Below are 19,314 nucleotides of genomic sequence, written 5' to 3' on the forward strand. Positions count from 1 at the left end.
TTTTTTTAATACCAATCGTTCGTGTCATTAAATCTTGGAAAGAGCGGCATTGCGGGTAATTAAAGAGATTTGCAGCGGCCGTTTTTCCAGAGCCACAAATAATTGCGTATGGCGTGAGAGAGTCGCGACACGATTGAGCGGCTCTCGAGAGAGAACGAGATTTTGAAATCGCGGAAATGGTAGATTAACCGCGAGCAAAACGTTGGAGATAACGCATCCGGATTGCGCTACAAATGCACGCGCGCGGTATGCAATCTCTGCATTTCTCTCGCGATTAATTACCGCGATTCGATATGCGTTGTGAATCGTCATACGAGATTTTGTCAGAAACGATGTCATGACATCAGGTACAAATATGTTGTAATTGTTTCATGCTATTTCGAAATATGACTATATATTTTTAATTATCATTATATATCATTTGCAAGTCTCTTCGATACACGATTCTTTTACATCTTACAATTAATTTTGTACGAGAACAAATCACAGTAAAATGCGTTAAAGAATAGTAAAAAATTAATCAATAATAAAATCTAATTTTATTTATAAAGTATACAAAATTAAATGTTTTTTCAAAAAAGTGTAAATTTTATTATAAAAATTAATTTATTAAAAATTCTTAAATTTTTTATTTTTTATTACTTAATATCCTAATAAAGCGCATTTTTTCTTCTGTCTAATATATAAAACTACGTCTCGACTTGCAAATAAAAACACATACTCTAACAATTTTGATAAAAATTGTATTCTAGAGAGATCGCGATATTCTGCGGATGAAAACACGAGAATCTCGCTGCGAAAATAGATGCGATCTTCAACAGTTAGAGAGCTATTTATCCGGATCTGCAACTACTTATTGCACGCAGTAATATCATCGTATCCAAGTTTCAATTCACATGCGCGCGGAGAGAGAATCACGCGAAAAGAAGTAAAAATCCTCCTTTCTCCACCCCGCTTTTTTTACCATCGATAACGATTTCCTCGGTATTTCTCGATATTCGCCCCGACGGACGCGGCGCGATTTCCACCCGATTCTCCAGCTGATAATGCGCACCTTTCGTCGATGCATATTAGTATGTACCTGCGGCTTTTGCGGCTCACGAAACGGTAATACATCCCGCGAGATGTAGAAATCGTGGCAGGACGAGGGCCGCGTGCAGAAATCAGCCGTGATGTGCCTCGTCAGTAGCGGGTCCGCTTATAATCGCCATTACCGCTTATTCCCCGCGATTACGTGTGACGATAATACGCGCTGCGGCAGCCTCGTGTAATTATACGCGGCGACCGCAATGGGAAATGCCGCGGCGACGGAATATCTAACACAGGCGTCCGCTTAATAACAGGCGGATATAAAGTAGCGAACGCGAGTATTAAATTTATTAAGAGGATGTGCGTTTTTCTGCTCCGGGAAAACATTCGCGAGTTGATAACCGAGCCGATATTCCGTTCCCCTATAGAAGCACATAGCTATTTTTTACAATTATTCATAATATCCATTACATACACAATTACTGCTCAATTGGCTGATGCAGTCGATGAGATACTCACGCGCAAAACTCGATACCGGTCATTTAAATAAGGTGTGTTCAAGGAAACCAAAATATAGAATGTATTTCTAGTATTCATTAGAAAATTAGAGGAGAGGAAATGATCGTTAAAGAACAAAACATTTCTCTCAATATTAGTGATAATTAATTTGATTTGATTTCCATATTCAAAGGATATCGAAGCAACATAAGCTCTGATACATTAAAGAGAAAGCTTTCTCTTGATATCGAAACAGTGAAATCTCGTAGAAGATTTCGCATTTTATCTGTGGAATTACTTTGCTAAAATCTGTTACAAAATCAACCTGCGATGGATAAAATCGCGAAGGACGCGAATTAATAAAATTAACCGAGCGTAACATATTCGATCAAGGTTACGATCACGAGTGTTTCCGCGAAGACAGAAATATCAAAATCGAGATCAATAGACATTTTGTCGAAACTATTTTATCACAGATTGAATGTGAAAATACGTCAATTTGATAATAATATTTTTAATAATTTAATGACATTAAAATTAATGATATATGTATAAACGAAAATTAATGTATATAAACGAGAAAACTGCTTTTTGCAATTAAATTAAATCACATTTTGTAGCAAATTTAATATTAAAAATAATATTGTATATTTATATCTTTCTTAAATTAATAAATATAAAAAATTAATAATAATCGCGCGATAAAATCGGCCGAATTTTTCTTGAGAGTCCATAGAGTTGCAAGTGCGTCTGTCTGTTTGTGGCGCCTATGACTAACGTTCAAAGGGCATCGAGAGTGCACTATCGTCGGTTTAAAGACGATGTGGTGGCGGTCACCAGGAGGATTAGTAGGATGCTTTTAGCTGGCGCAGGGACAAGTTATTTATTGTTGCTATCTTGGCGTCTCGCGAGAGGAAAAGAGTCTACCACCGGTTCGTGGTAGTGCAGGTACAGGCGAGCTCTCAATCCTTCTCTTATTAAAACCTGCCCTCCCTATCAGAACTTATACCAAGCACTACGGCCAAGGTACAGTCACTCGTAGAAGTTGCGCAAATTTTCGCGCCAACTTTCTAGTCTTCCGAATGAGATAAAGCAAATGATTTCTTGTGTGTACAAATTATATTTTCATGAAAAAGAATATATAATTATTATCTTAAATATAATTGTACTTTTTTCTTTTTTCTTTTATAATATCGTAGCTGCAGAAATATTTAATTTCCTTATTCATGGATATAACAAAGTAACTAAGGAATGTTTTTTCCTTCAAACGTAACGCTTCATGTTCGATTTGATTATTATAATAATAGATGGTTTTAAAGATCGATTTAAGATATTCGAATAAATACTATACTTTATGTGAGAAATGCTGCTTTATTTATCGTGATTGAAAATTTTAGCACATTATTTTACTAGAACAAAAATTAAAAATGTGTATAAAATATTAAATATCATTTAATTGAGCAAACTTTTTTATCGATTTCCTTGTTCATATTATCAGTTTTTATTATCTGTTAATTTATTAGTGATAAATGATATTTGAACACATTTTTATTTTCATTATTATGTATTATTTAACAGAGACTTTTATTTTAACGCTCTCGCATAACTGTGTCCCGATGGAATAAGAAGATTAATATTAGAAGCATGATGCGACAAGATTGCGTCATATGTATTACGCAACAATTATATAACAATTGTAATGTCCTTGTTATGTCAACAATGCCGTGTCCGGCGCATTAATTATGTCAATTAAAAATCAATTTAGATGAGATTTGCTCGAAATTGCTATGCAATGTTCCGATTGTGTTTCGAGTAGCGAAACTCATCTCGTCGCATTGATAAAAATATACAAATGGATGTGTTGAGATTCTCGTGAAATTAATTATATAAATCCCCCTCTAAATAGGAAGATGAAAATTTTCAAATTTTATTTGCATGTTTGAAGAAAAAGTGCGGTCATATTATAATTTTTTCGCACAAACTGGAGATTTTTTTATCTAATAAGATTCAACATAATAATCCAGGAAAATAATTCATTGGCAATTACGCAATCGGCTCTTGGACAGCATGCGTGAATTGAATTGAATATCTCTTATCCGATTAAACTACAAGAGAAATATATAAAGCAGCGTAGAAAAAGTAAAAATATATGAATATAGGAAATAACAAAGTAACAAGTGCTTTGCTGGCGATTCGTACGAATAAGAGTAAGCCAGGGGAAATTTTCGAGAAGAACGACGATCTTGGCGAACATCTCGCTCCGTAGCGAGAGATGGACGAGAATCCGATGGATTAAATGCGAAGACTATACCGCGAGAGCCATTACGCTAATGGGACGATCGAGAGAGAGCTGGTCTCTATCAGCGTGCGGGAAGGACGAGGCGAGGTGGATCGCGCGAAAAGAGAAGAAAGAAGAGACGGACTCTCTCTCTCTCTCTCTCTCTCTCTCTCTCCGGTGCGGAGGACGTGGTGGAGAACGCATTACTCATAATCTCACCGTAGGGCGAGGAGCTGATCCCGCGAAAAAAGCCGCAGCCCAATTATTCCTCCCGGTCCTCTCCCGACGCTCGGCAGACCACTTCTCTCCGCCGCTCCGACTTTATCGGCCCTCTTATTTGCAATGTTAATTCCCGCGCGAAAGCGCTCTAAGCAACTCGACGAAATTTCACGCGTTGTGCCGAGAGTGGCCTCTCAACTTTTGGAGAGAAAAGACAGAATTCGAGAACGTGGGCGTCCAAAGATACTTCATCATTCAGCGTAGAAACCCATGAAACTTGTTCACATGATTTTGCCGGAACTTGAAGGTTTTAATTTAAAATTCTGGTCCATTGCTTCATATATTTTTTTGATAATATGAGGGTGGAAAATTGTGGAAAATTATGGAAAATTTCAAAAATTCCTTTTACGTTAAAGGAGTAAATTTAATTAAATATCTCAACAACAAATGATACGTTCCAGGAGATGAAAGAATTCTTCTGGATACTCGCTGGCATTCATTCGAAGTCACACGGATTCGCGTGTCGCGAACATCGGTCGTGATCGCGAATCGGATTTTTTCTTACGACGAGAAAGAGAGCGTTCTCGTGTTCGCTTTATCGTCCGGCACGGACATCCGTCCTCCGTGTAATTGGCGCTCGCTTATCATTAGCGCTTATTGAGTCGCAATTAAGATTGTCGTCCGCGCGACTACCGTGCGTCTCCGCGTCACCGTCGATTCTATTTCTCGTACGGGAAAACACGTACGTGGACGCAATTATCGCGCTTGCTTGCTGTCGTTAGCCGGTGATTCGCAGCGCGACGGGAATCATCAAGGCGAACGCAGTTAACCGCGACGCGAATTACTTCACCATCGCGACCAAATACGCAACTTTCTTTTCCGTGTTGGTGGAACGATAAAACGAAGGGCTTGTAGGAACGATAAGCCGTGATGATGAGACAACTCTGAGAAACGAGTTGGAAAATTTATTAGCGAAATCTAAAGTTCCACTGGTTGTGTAATTTTTTTATTTATTCTTTTTTATTTATTTTTTTATTAATATTTTTTTAAATATTTTGTTTTATTAATATTTGTTTTATTAATATTATTCTTCATTCTTAATCGCTTATACAGAGCTCGTGTATTTGTCTTGGCTTTTATTATAGAATCGATAAAAATAGAAATAATATTTCTAGCTACATATGATTATATCGTTATTTATGTCGTTGCTTATATGGATACGCAATTTTCTACTCTGTTGCTGACGGTAAGAGATGAGTTAGCTCGTAAATTGGCTGCCGTCGGCAGCTTTGTTGCGATTCTTCGTGAGTAATTAAGCGATCCACATGTGCGTGTTTGTTAGGATTTTTTCGATGAAACGCTGCATCAAAAAATAATATATACTTTCTCGAATTGCAAATAAAAGTGTTGATAAATTTAGAAAAACATTTTTAATTTGCAGCTTTTATTTATAATATTTTTTATTAATTCGAGTCGGCCTACAAAAATGCCTTAAAAATGATAAACAAGTAAATATGTAGCTATGATAAAAGTAAGAAAATTTGTTTAATCTACTTATTATACTTAGTTATTCGGCGAATAACTAATATATTGTAGCTAAATCATAAAGCAAGCTAAAAAGTGAATATTGCAGGCGAGATTCAAAAAATTACTTGTATAGGGGCAATTATATCGTATTGAATACCAGTCTTAAATTCACTGTTGCAAAAGGTAATTTTGTGATTATTTCCTCTCGATTAAATCTTATATTCGCATGGCATGATCTCGTATAACATAAGCAAGCGCGATATAACCTGCTGCTCATGCGTAATTAAGTTGCGCCGATTACCATCTGAGGTTACGAATAATTGTTTAATTATCCGTACGTGATTAAACATCACGTACGTGCGATGTGTAGCATAATCGCAGATTGTTTTTCATTTCTCCCGCGAAATTAATTAAGCTACGGCGAACGCGTTCGGTACAATTCCCTAATTGCTCCCTAATAATGAAACGAAATAATAATGAAACGTTGTATGTCGAAGACCGCCCTGAGACGCATCTCGTGGAGAATTTACCGCCAACAAAATCGATTTCGAGGGAAATAGAATTGCAGATGCGACCGATATAAAATAACGCGATTTATTAATTTAGCAATTTTTTTTTCTTCCGACTCAATAATTAAATCAGAATCAATGACGTATGACATTAATATTAATATACCGATATTTTTTTATAGCCTATGTAGGAGGTCATAATCATTTATCATCATCAGTCACATATTCGTGTTGTTTTCATAAGCTATAAGAGGAAGCGATGACTCTAAATCATCCCACATATATCAAATGTATTTCTATAATCACATACATCTTCATGAAAATGGAATTTAATTCTACTTAATCACTCTCGGATCGACTCGAAACGCGCTTCGGTCAATCGCTCTATCGCTCCAACATTCTACGGGTCATTATGATTATTTATATGCAAACGAGAGACGAGAAAGAGCGAGATCGGGAAAGGGAGAGGGATTTCCCGAGGGCTAGAACGGTAAGTCGCAGCCGTTCAATCCGACGGACGGCATCGTCGACGACGAGGACGTTCGCGAGCGAGAGGGCCGGTCCAGGGTTAAACAAATAAAATCCAATTAAGGCGATGAGCCTGCCCTCGGGCCCGGAAGGAAAGTCCTGATTGTAATGGAGCCTGTCGGCGGGCTAGTGCTCCATTACGCGCGATACCTTGTTATAAACGCAGTCAAATTAAACTCGCTGCCGCCGCCGCGACGTGACGGACGTTTATTGCGGGCAAGAAATGCCCGAATAATCGCGAGGTCGGATCGTAAATCAGCGAGACGTGAATGTCAGATATAGCGGCGTCGCTCGTTGTTGCTTCGATTAGCAACAAAGTGGCCCCCTCGGCTCTCTTTGTTTCTTATTCGCGAGCGAGGAGACTCGCTTGTCGCCGGGAACGCGACGTGATTAATCGAGTTTTTATCGATGAAAACTTGGGACGCTCGTTTCTTCGTATAACTGTGTAATGTAACGTCAACGCGTTACGTCGCGGCTCCTTCTACTCTGCCGGACCTTTGCCTATATAAAGACGTAATGGGGTTGTATCTGCGATCGGGTCGTTCATCAACGCTGACGCGTCACGCACGCAAATCGCTTACGCATCATCAAAGCCATTTAGCCCTTTCAAGGTTGTTAACATTGATAATCGCCTGACGATAAATCTATTCTAATCATACTGACCGGTGGATTTCGTCAAATGTTTAGTTTGGAAAAAGAGGAAAGTAATGAGAGAGCCATGGTTCTATATTGTTATGTTTGAAGACAAAACAAGAGAAAAAACAAGTTTAAGCAATAACTTCTTATTTGTCAGAAACATTTTTAGAAATTTTCGAATATATAGAGGTTAAATTTAATTTAGATTTGAAATATCGATAAAAAAATAACACTTTATTTATCTGACATTCACGTAAAATCATTCTTGTTTTAGCTCGTGCGCACCTAAAGCCATGCAACTAACCTTGATGCGTCGACAGGATTATTTCGAGAGCGTTGTCCCTCTGTTCTCTTCCGGAACTAGCTTTCGCAGGATCTCTCCTGGCACCTCTCGCACCTTATCTGCTCCACACGTCCGTTTACCAGGGGGAATCACCCGCGTCGTGGGGGATCGGTCCCCCTTGTCCGCCTCCCGGATAAGAAGTCGCGCGGGCGCATAAACCCCGTAAGTGTACCGAAAGAAGGGAAGAAGAGAGAGAGAGAGGGAGGGAGGGAGCGATGATACGTCGGGGGGAAAAATAAGAAGAAAAATCGCGGTCGGTCGCGTCGCGTCGCGCCGTAGCTTCTTAGGTCGGAACGAGCGAGAGGCGTACGCCGCGGCTGCGCGAACCGGTGTGCGGGGTCGTTTCCAGCGACCGAGACGGAAGAGCCTCGAGAGAGAACGAGTCCCCCTCTTCTTCGTCGAGCGAGAACTTTCGAATGGTGCGCGCGGCTGTTCACCGACCCGGTGGAAACGACTCTCGTCCGGCTTCTCCCCGACGAAGCCGGGGCCTTTGAACCGCCCGCCCTCGTCGCTCGATCCGCCTCGTGCGTTGAATGCCCGCCAATGAAGGTGTCCGGAGAACCTGCCAATCCAGAACGGTCTCGCACTTCTCCCCGTTCATCTCTCGAGCGACGAAGGAGAAGAGGCTCGATGTGCGAAAAAGAGAGATAGAGAGAGAGAGAGAGAGAAAATGGGAGAGGGCAGGAATGGGGGAGGCGGAAAGGGGAGATAGAAACCCAGATGGTGAAGCAGAAAGATGCGATTTCACGAGTATCAGCGCGCGGTTGCACGAGAGGGGGATGCGAGACGGGGAGGGGGAGGGGGTGGAAACGTCGCTGCTTAAAATGGCAACTGGGTGCTTCGGCGGAGCGAGGTGGCTTTCGCGATTTTATGAGCGATAACAATCGCGCTGGTAACCATGTTAGACACGACGATAAGAATGTTTATAGTCGGTGGAGGTGGAACAAGAATGGTGAACGATGGATATAAAATGATACAGGGGAGAGGACGGACCTGTGAATCGATAATTACTCATTTGTTTTATACTGTAGAGAGACCAAGTATGTACATACATAAGTCTGCATCTAATTACTTTATGAGAGTTCGCTAATCGTGTTTTATCGAATATTTTATTTTGATTTTTACAATATCAAGTTTCAATTAAATTTTTGCTAAAACAAGATTTATTTAAACTAATGGAAATGAAATTACGATATATAAAAATTATTTAAATGTATCAAAAATTCTTTAATTTACATTATGTAGTTTTTTTATACAAGTAATTTTTATATATATATATGTTTTATTTAGAAAAAAATTAAAAAATTTTAATGAACTCTCATTATGATATGTATAACAAAATATATATTAAAAATTAAAGAGAGCGAGAGAGACAAAAATGGCATAAACAGTTCATAAATTTATGTGATACATCTTATAGACATATAATGATGGAACCGTAATAAAAATGAAAAAAGTCTAGAAATCTAGACATATGCGCTCACGAACACGTCATATGTGATTCGAATGAGAAGCTAGGCAATTTATTTATTTCTGTGTGATGGACACTTCATTAAATAGTTTTAATGATTTGTAAACGTTACACTTTCTCCCGACCGGCGTGCGTAATCGATATGCGTACCGCGCCGATAAATAACTTGACGTAAAGATTATACAATATTCATCGCGCGCTTGCATCAGACCATCCATTACAACATCATTCGATGATTCTCCGGAAGAGAAGATCTCTCTTCTTCGATAGAACGCGTATCCCTTGTTCTCGGCAAGATGTCAGAATCAGATAGATCGAAAATGTGCATTAAATCGGTAAACAATACGGTTGGGCCAAGTTGCTGAAATTCTTGAGCGGTAACGAGCACGGGATCCCGATTGATAAACGATACGGACGCGGGCGTACCGTGATTTATTTTTATATACAGAGTTAAGAAGGGGCGCGGAGAGTTATAAATGAGCTCGCATTCGCGCGGATCCGACGCGAACGTCGGCGAACCGAAGGAAGGAGTCGGTGAGAAACTCAAACCCCATCGTCGTCGAAACTGCCGATCATCAGCACGTCCTGCTCGCTCGCGGATGCTTCATTAGCCACGCCTTGGACCGGCGGACGGTTAAGCTGATTTATCGCAGAAAATCCAGTTAGCGGGAATTCGTTCTCGTGCCGTGGCAGTGTACACGCCGCCGTAGTCCTCCAGGGCGTAGCGATTTCTTTCGCGCTTTTTGCCGGAGCCATCTCGGAGATTTAGGAATAATTTTCGCTCGTTCTCCATCCCAGCGAGAATGCCCGAGTCGAATTTTACTTTCGATGTTTACTTCTTTATTCGTTCATTTTTGCACTGCGTGCAATCCCTTTTTTTATGGAATCGTCTCGTTGCAAATTAATCTTTAGCTGTAATCGCACGTTGAAATTACAGGGAAAAATTTTTAATTTTACTATCAAGAATATTACTCCAAGAGAATAATATTTATTGTATATCGATCTATTGTAAATAATGTATTATTCTCACGTATGTATCTCGTAGACGTGACAACGAGAGATTATTCATCGCGGATGAGAAGACGAGCGCGGGATAATCTCGTAATTCCCCGCTTGGTAGCCGCGGTATTAAATTGCCGATAATTGTAGTTAGCTGAAATTGTAAATGTACAAATCGTTCCTCTCTCCGGGCGTTCCGGTGTTAACAGGCTCGTCGTTACGCGGCCGTATAACGTTAAGCGCGCACGACCGATGATCGGCGCGATTAGAGGCGTACGGGCACACGAGATATCGATGATGTGGCGAAATAAGTAGCTCCGAGAGGATCATCGACCGTCCGTGTCTCGATAATTACGACTACCCCATGCCGCGAGCTTATCTTCGGGCCCTCGTCCCCCCCTCCCTCCCTCGGCCCTGCCGCGCCCGCTTAGAGGGCCCCGCCGTTTATCCTCCGAAAGGCCCCGTCTGTATCTGATCTCGATGATCGATTGCCGCTACCGACTCTCGAAATTACATACGCTTAAACCGTGGCTACAAATAATTATCTCCCCGCGCTACTCTCGATCCCTCCCGCGCGATTCTCTAACCGGGGAGAGAGAGGCTACCATACTCTATCTCGGCTATCTCTTAATCGCTCATTGTAAATAATAAATTATCGGTGCCGCGCGGGCCCAGTAAACATGTAAATTACGGCGGCGGCGGATGACGCATGCCGGGGAGCTGTATATAATTTCCACCGATCGCTTTTCATTCGAGCGCATTATAAGCGCCACTTTCTCTGCGTACCGCTCTGAATTTAATTTCTTCATCTCGCGCGGGGCGCTCCTTAATTCTTAGTTTTCATCAGGTAATTATTATACTTAACGGGGAGAGTAGATATCGGGCCTGTGTGTACTTTTAAAAATTAATATTATGTTAAATCGGTGGAGACGATTTGACATTTCGTCCAACACGCGTTGCCTGCAATTTTATATTAATTATTAATTGTCGTAGAAGCCAATTATTCGTGTAGATATTTTTTATTGGCTTGTTTTTCTTTTTTACATTTACATATTGAACGTAGACATGCATAAAATATCGCGTTTATAAAATTTAAAGAGTTTTTAAATTCGTTTATTTGATAAGCAAGTATTATAGATAAGCAGTTTAATGAGAAACTCTTTAAATTATTTTAATTAATGCACATTATATTATAGTGCGATAAATGCGTTCGGAAATTCACAAAAACGTTTCAAATAAAGAATTCGTTATTGTTATTTGGTGATTTTTACATCGCAACATTTACATCGAGAATATCTCCGGCGAAAGGAAATTACGTTACAGGAAATTACGTCAGCATCCTTTAATATATGATATAAAATTAACTAATATCTGCATCAAGAATACTGCACATTCATTAAATTGCACGTGGTAAACGATCGTGATGAGACACAAATGCGTGTCGTTAAAGAGATAAATGCGGTTAACGTTATCAGATGAGATTGCAGGGTGTCAAATCTTAAATTATAATTGTGAATCGAGCTATTTTTCCGGATCTAAACTTGGTCGCGTAACTTTACTACTCAAACACTACTGTACTCCTCATCTTAGCTCTTTATCTTAAGGAGAAAGGCATGACTATTTCATAGATTAAATCATGGCAGTGGCGAAAGAGCTCGTTTGACCCGTACTGTTCTGCATTAATCCGATCGGGCGCTCTGATCTCCGGAGTCTCACGGATGTCAATCCCGTTGGCGGGGATTCGATCGAGAGATTGCGATCCGCGAGTCTGCGACGGTCACGGACGCGTCGTCCGTTCATTGTGATCTCGTTTATCACGGTGTTGTTCTTGTCGCCGCTGCCGCCGTCGCCGTCGTTTTCTTTCTTCTTTCGATACGCAACAATCGCGGAGGGAAACGATTGCGTCACGATGATGTCATTAGCCGTGACCACGCCCCCTACGGCGCTACCCCCATTACGCCGAATCATCGGATGAGATCAAAGGATCGCGGGCTCGATTGAGGGGGGGAGGCGGGAGAAGGGTAGTCGCGTTGATTCCCAGTAACGTCGTCGATTGAGAACCATCCGCAACATTCTCGAGATGCAAAAGCGTCCGGAATTAATTCGCAGACCTCCGGCCGCGTATATAGTATGCGCTCGCCGACACCCACTGACCTTTACGAGTACTTAATTAAATGAGGCTTTTTGCGCGCCGCTCTCAGTTCCTGACTCATGCGAACCTCGCCCCCTTTCAACTTATAATACGGCCGGGTAAGATCATAATTTAGCGAAATAGAAGATTGGAAGAGCAATAGAGGATTTTATCGACTCTGAGGATCGTTTAGGTTCGGTTAATGAGGTTAAAACTAGATGCATGTAATTTTTTACTTGGTAGAAAATTACAATTTTATATGTAATTATTTATATCTATATCTGGTAGAAAATTCTAATTTTTAATATAATTTCTAATCAGGAAGAAACCATGATAAATGAATAATAAATTAAATCATGGCTTGAAGAGAGAGACAGATTGATATAGATCGATTAAAAATATATATTGCTTAGAAGTCTTAAAATTCTACATCTTTCATTATAATAGATTATATGCGTCAAAGTTGCACGTGTAAAATGTTCGGTTCATTAAAGAAGGAAGATTGATATAGCTTCGACATTATCTCTGTGATCCTCCTTCCTCCGCTTATTGTCTCATTACATCTTGATATAGTGTTACCTTTTACTTCTTATACATATCGGTTCTATGTTTGTACTTCATTACATCTCGGTTCGCTCTGTACTCGCTCTCATGGGCGTCTTTTATGTCGCGAGAATCATTCCCCGGACTCGTTACGCGCCATCGGGAACATTATTCTCTTTTCTCAATCATCGATCCCCGATCCCTTTTTTCCCTTAGCCACTGTGTGATTCTCACAGGGGCTTGACTGGCCGGCGAAGATATAGATATCGGGCGGGTATTCGCTACCAGGCGAAGGCATTGTGCCGCGGAGGCGATGAAAAAGGGAGAAGAGGAGCCGGGCGGCAAAAGAAGGAGCCCCGGGAATGACGTGGAAAGTGGCGGAAGAAAGGGGATCATCGATCGGCTCCAACGATCGATAAGCGACCCGGCTAACACTCATTAAGCCGGCTATTGTGCGGTGGCAACATCCGTTTGATTGGTTAATCTTCGCGGCCAGTGTTTCGATAGTCGATGAGACAATGAGATGATTTCCGGATTCTTACTATATTTTCCACGGTGCGCCTTTACTAAAGAAGAGAATAAAATAGAGATAAAGAGAGAAAAAAGGGGAGATAATGAGAAAAACAAAATGTTAATCCAGGTCGATGGCACTTTGAAAATTCATTCAAATTATTCTTTATAAATTCACGGACAAAGTGGATATGAATTTAAAATCTTTTTCTTATATAAATATTTTAATGATAAAAATATATTTTACGTAAAAAGATATATATTACAATTTCGATAGTATTATGGAAATATACGATTACGTATTATGTTGGAAATATTCGAAAAATTAATAATTTAAAAATGATTGAATTAATAAATTAAAAATGAGAATATTGAAATAGGATAATTTTTAACACAAGTTACTATAATTATTTGATTCATTCAATTACATAATAAAATATAGTAAATATATCGGAATAGCATAAACATTATTTACTTATAATTGTCTTAATAATCATTGCTTAATATCTAAAATGCTAACTTTTAAGTTCTATGTCTTAACGTGTCAATAATTGTAAATATTATTATTGTTAACCACTATACGCGTTACTTATAGGCGCTTATCTATTCACTTTAAAGTTACATTTTCTTTCATTTCAAATATTCTTTCATTCAATGATTTAACGTTACCGTAAATTAGACGAGCGGCGTTTCAGGCCACGCCTAAGTGCATATCCTGGATTTCTTTCTTGCTGGTTGCATCGCTTAGATTGAAAGGAAGGTTTTAACCTAGGTCTTCCGGTCGATAGGTAATGGTCTCGCATGAAAAAACAAAAGATCATATGCTTGCAGATCATACTTAGTGTCTACTAATTGCATCAGAAACGTGTACCGCTATAAGAGGATGAAAGATCGCAATAAAATTTTATCGTCGAATAACGAATACGAGTTTATGAATTGCAATTGTGCTTTCGACATAAATATAAGGAATGAAAAATTAAATTAAAAAAATTGATTAATATACGTATAGGAGCAAATTTCCTTCAAATTTTTGTATATTAAGAAATAAATATATATAATAAAAATAATATGTATACATATAATAAATCAACTTGATTAATTTAAAACGTATGAAATAATTGGAAGAGCAAGTTTGCATCGTTTTTGTTAATTATCTACCATTATTTTTTGCAAACAATCTTTCTTTAATTTTCCATCGCAGAACGCATAATTTTTACGAACCGCAAACTCACAGAATCGATAAAAACGAGAAAAATCACAGCCGCAAAAACATGTATGGCGAATAATGGGTTAAATATCGCGGTCGCCACATGTTACTTGAACGCAAACGGGTTGTTAATTTTTTGCGCGACAAGCGATACGCGAGAATGATTCTTCCCTTAACGCAAAGCAAATGTGATCCCGGGTGTTTTGATTTATTTTTCGCGTCCCGCTGTGTGTTCTTAAGCGTTTGTTCCGTTCGTTTTTGCGAACCGCTGCGCCAGATTCGTTTTTCTTCGCGGTCTCGCGGCGCGAAACCTGCGGTCGAGTTTCGGCGAAGAAGTCCAAGTCGGGGAATTGGCGCGAGTGCTTGCATGATCGAGCACCGAGGATCTTGTTAACGAGTCGAGGGAAGTAGTCTGCGGTTTCCCAAAGAAACTGGCCACGCTCGTTCCCTGTTTGTTTGAACAGGAAGAAGTCCGACAACCCGACCGGCCGCGCAGCTGCTTCCTGCCGATCTTCCCGTTTTTATCGATTTTCATTTGCACTGCAACAAAATTGATGATTGCGACGCGACGAAAACGCGAGGAAAAGGAGTACGCACGCGACAAAAGTACTCGCGCGATCGTGAGGGACAAGAACGAGCCATCAACGCATCGCGACTTATAATTCTTTTTATAGATTGTCGGTTGCACGTGACTCGTAGAGATCACGATAATGAGTATGATATTATAAATATTTTGCTATCTAAAAATTTCATCATTTTTCTTTCGATATTCTTAGATCTCGCTAAATTATAATATTCCGTATCTTTTCTATAGAAAAATGAAAAGTGTAGATAGCAACATCGTCTTCTCGACAGCAGTATCCTAGCAATGCGGCGCGATTTTACGTAACACGAACACATTTTATGCTTCTTAAACATAGGTTGGAGGGGACTTTACGAGAGTCCGATAGTGCTTCTTTTATGCGACGTGCACGATCTGCGCTGAAATTTCACGAGTCTGGCTGGAGGCGCGAGTGCAACTCCAATCGCGAACGAGTGCTGCCCGTAATGGCAATGCACGATCGTTAATGGTGGCGAGAGTGGCGTTGCGCCCGGCGGTCGATTGTCAAATTATCGATAATACCCCTAAACCAACAAGATCATGCGCCGGTGCCCGCGCATCGCGCGGATCGAGATCGGGCGAAACCGCAAGCGCATATTATTATACTCGGCGATGGCGCGATTCGCAGCAACACGAAACACGACGTCCGACACTCGCGCTCACCCATACAGACTTTCATCGGGCCCTGGCCCGCACACCTGCACGCACGCTGCACCCCAGGGTCGGCTGTAGACCAAACTGAAGTCGACCTGATCAATCCGTCATTTAAGCTAACTCTTGCCAAACTGCATTAATGTAAAACATATTTTTCGAGGAGTACAAAAACAGTTATTGAAATGTAAATTGTACATTAATTTTATTTTATCAAAATTGAGAAAAGGAGAAATGATTTGTATAATAATCATTTGAATATTAAGGAAACCTAATGAACACGGCAGCATATCAACTTGAAATGGCAGAGAAAAAGTACGAATCGTTTATATATTGTAAGGAAATATCATTATGCATTTTACTTGTGAATAAAAAGTTGAAAGTATAGGCCATAGTACATATATAAGCAAACAAAAACAGAGATCCGTAGAATAATATTAGCCAAGATTGAAGCTAACCCGGCCCTGTAATAGACGCGTATACAGATATACACACATAAATACGCGTGTATGATACATGGTGGTATGGACGATCAAAAGTCACGACGTGGCGTTCAGCAAACCGATAGAATAGTCCGCTTGTGGTCAAAACGTTTCTAGAGGCGCGAGATGTGATTCCGCTCGATCGACGATGATCATCAGATCCGTCGACACCGATCCCCCGACTCGATAACGTTACCGAGTCCAGGAATGGGCGTAGCTCTGATGCCGGAGGTAATAAGGATCGAAGCGTCCATGATAGATTCGCAACCGGTATCTTCTCGATATAACTGAAAACGATACCGGTATACGTAGATAATGTACTAAATGGAAAATGAGTGAATAGTTGGACGGAACGATGTTGATTTATATATCTTCGGTGATACTAAATTTATTTTATAAATAGAGATTTTATTATTTATGCACGAATGCGTGTGCGATATGTTGTTAATAAATAGTTAATAATTTGAAGATAATAGAGTTTAAAAAAAGACAGATGGTTTTCCTAGTCAATATGATCAGATTCATTAATATTTGGATATTAAAATCGTTAAATTAATAATTTTATAAAACTATGTATGCAGCGAAAATATATAGCGCAATATACATATAAAATAGAAAAAAATATAATGAATATAATGATTCTTTTTTTTTAAATCAAATAATACATCAATATCGATAATAATTAAATCGCAAGAAAAGAAATCACATAAGAATCAAAATTTAAAAATAATGCTTCAATTAATTCCAAATTGAATTTATTTTTATAGATGTTTAATTTAAATTTTATTTATATTATTCAAGCTTACAGGATCTAGAAATCTTATGCAATGCTTGTTATATTCAATAAGCTTTAATATCCTCTTTATAAATCTAAAATTTTCTTGAAAATTTCATTTTCATAAATGCAAAAATGTGACTTATTGTTAGAATCGTTATCATCTCTCGATGAGAGTTTCAATTTAATTGTTATCTCTCGACAAGAGAGTCAATTTAAATGTTAGACACGCGCGATATCATCTAAACCGTATTTTCTATTTTGACTTCTTGCCTCGTAAATGAGTGAATTACGGTCCCGAACATAATCTTCTCTCGATTCTCTTCGTTCGCAGTCTGTTCTGATTGCCCGATCGCTCGTATCAAGTTCTTCCTTTCTCTCTCTTCCTCCTCCCTCACTCTACCGTGCGACTATTGACTTGCAAACTGAATTAATTCCAACATTCAGTTCCACGAATCAACGTAACTCGTAACACGTGACTGGCTGGCACGCGTAGTCGATCAATGACTTTGTCAGATAAGAACAGTTAATTGGCATTTTTGCATGTTTCACATAGTTCTCTATAGTATTATTTACACAACGAATTAATAACAAATGGCGATGCATATGGCGATCTGGATAAATAGTTGACTTTGCAAATATATCGGTGCTGGGAGCATTAAGCTAATAATTATCAATCGTAATTTTATATTAATGTAACAAAAATTTTTATGTGAGAGAAAGAAAAATTGATTTTTTTAATCTTTTAAACACATAAATTCTATAGCTATTTGTGGATCAATTTTGAGGCGTCAGCAGGAAGAAAATGTAATTACATCATTTTAATCAACTGTCTTTTCTTTCTATTATTTTTTAAAATTAATATTTTCTCATATTAAACTGTAATTATAAAAAGTAGCTAATTGCGAGGGAACGAAAGAGATTAAAGTTATCCAAATACGTCCTTACTGAACTGTATCCTCTTCTTCTCAGTCACTTATCATTAATTACGATCATTAAAACAGGTGTTACTATTAAAATGCTTACATATATGTATATGTTTACTATATACTATATCAGATCATATATCAGGCAAATTTCTTCACGATATAATTTTCCAGTTCGAGGAAATAATGAAAGCAATTTGTATTTAATGATCCGGAAGTGTCTTATTCTTCCAAGAAGGTCATTTGTTTGCTTGTATCTTTATCAATTTTTTTGTCGTATACGGCGGTGATTTCTCGTGCATAGGCCACCCACGCGAATTCTCCACCTTCCTTGATGTGCCTTAATAATAGGATCGGCGCAAAGGCGCGGAAACCAGAGCGGGAATTCCGAAGAAACCGAGATTCGCGGTCCTTATTAGTGTTGGGAAGCGGTTGCGGTCTCGGCAAAGGCGACAGGAAGCAACGCCGAATCCGCTTTGCGGTTCTTTTGCCCCTGACAAATTGAACGAGTGCCCGCATAAATGATCTGTCGTTCGACTTTATCAAATTTATAATAGCTATGCGGAAAATAATAAGATAGAATTTCCTGTTTCAAGAGAGCTTCCTATTATCGTATACAATTATTATAATGGCTACTATAATGATAATTGTAAGGTTTTTCATAAAGTCTCAATAATAATGAATGATACGATGAAATCATATAATAAAGTTTATATAATTTAGCTTATTTAATAAAATATGTATCATATATATCAGACATAGATACATTATATATTACGTAGATTTCATTAGCAGGCAGATTATTAAAGTAGTATATATAATAATAGAATTTGCAAGAAATCTTAGTTTTTCAAATTTAATACAATTCTGCAAAAGTAAAAGAATTCCTAAGAATTTATTTTGTATATCAATTCTTGATGTCGAGAATTTAATAATCTACATTTATAAATTTAATAATCTACATTTTCGCATCAAAATATATTTCCACCGATTTGTTTTTGCTCACTTTCTTCTTGCAGTACGCCTATTTAACAACTGAAAAATTTATGTATTTATGGCACAATATGAGAAATAACCATGGGTTCCCAAATATTGTTGCAATTACAGAGAAAAACGCAGAAGAAAATTATGCTCGAAATTGCTTACGAGGGGACTCGATCGTCGTAATAAAGATCTCACAATCAAAAATAATAACCGTTTGTTTCCTTCAGACCGTTTCTTTTCTAGTTTCTAAGGAAACTCCAAGGAAACGACCGGAAGTTTGGAGCTTGCATATACCTGCTCGAAGAAATTGAATCTATTCTTGTTGTATATTATAAATTTTAAATATCTCTCATTTTTTATGTAAAGTATATATCTTTATAGATTAAACGCTTTGATATATTCTTAAATAAATAAATAGTATCAAGCACATATAAGTTGATTCAGATTAATTTATTTTGCTTGATAAT

General features: G+C 38.7%; 1 protein-coding gene and 1 long non-coding RNA gene across 4 annotated transcripts in view; one reads left to right on the forward strand and one right to left on the reverse strand.

Annotated features, from left to right (window-relative positions):
- LOC145961997 (uncharacterized) overlaps nucleotides 1–19,314 on the forward strand; it is a 125,537-nt gene that overhangs the window by 61,739 nt on the left and 44,484 nt on the right. The gene's annotated exons all lie outside the window — the stretch shown is intronic.
- LOC145961996 (aristaless-related homeobox protein) overlaps nucleotides 1–19,314 on the reverse strand; it is a 118,561-nt gene that overhangs the window by 56,049 nt on the left and 43,198 nt on the right. The gene's annotated exons all lie outside the window — the stretch shown is intronic.

The sequence above is a fragment of the Camponotus vicinus genome, unplaced genomic scaffold (genome assembly GCF_025532165.1).
Source record: "Camponotus vicinus isolate PSW18456_S1 unplaced genomic scaffold, iyCamVici1.0 SCAF_11, whole genome shotgun sequence".
Lineage (NCBI taxonomy): Eukaryota > Metazoa > Arthropoda > Insecta > Hymenoptera > Formicidae > Camponotus > Camponotus vicinus.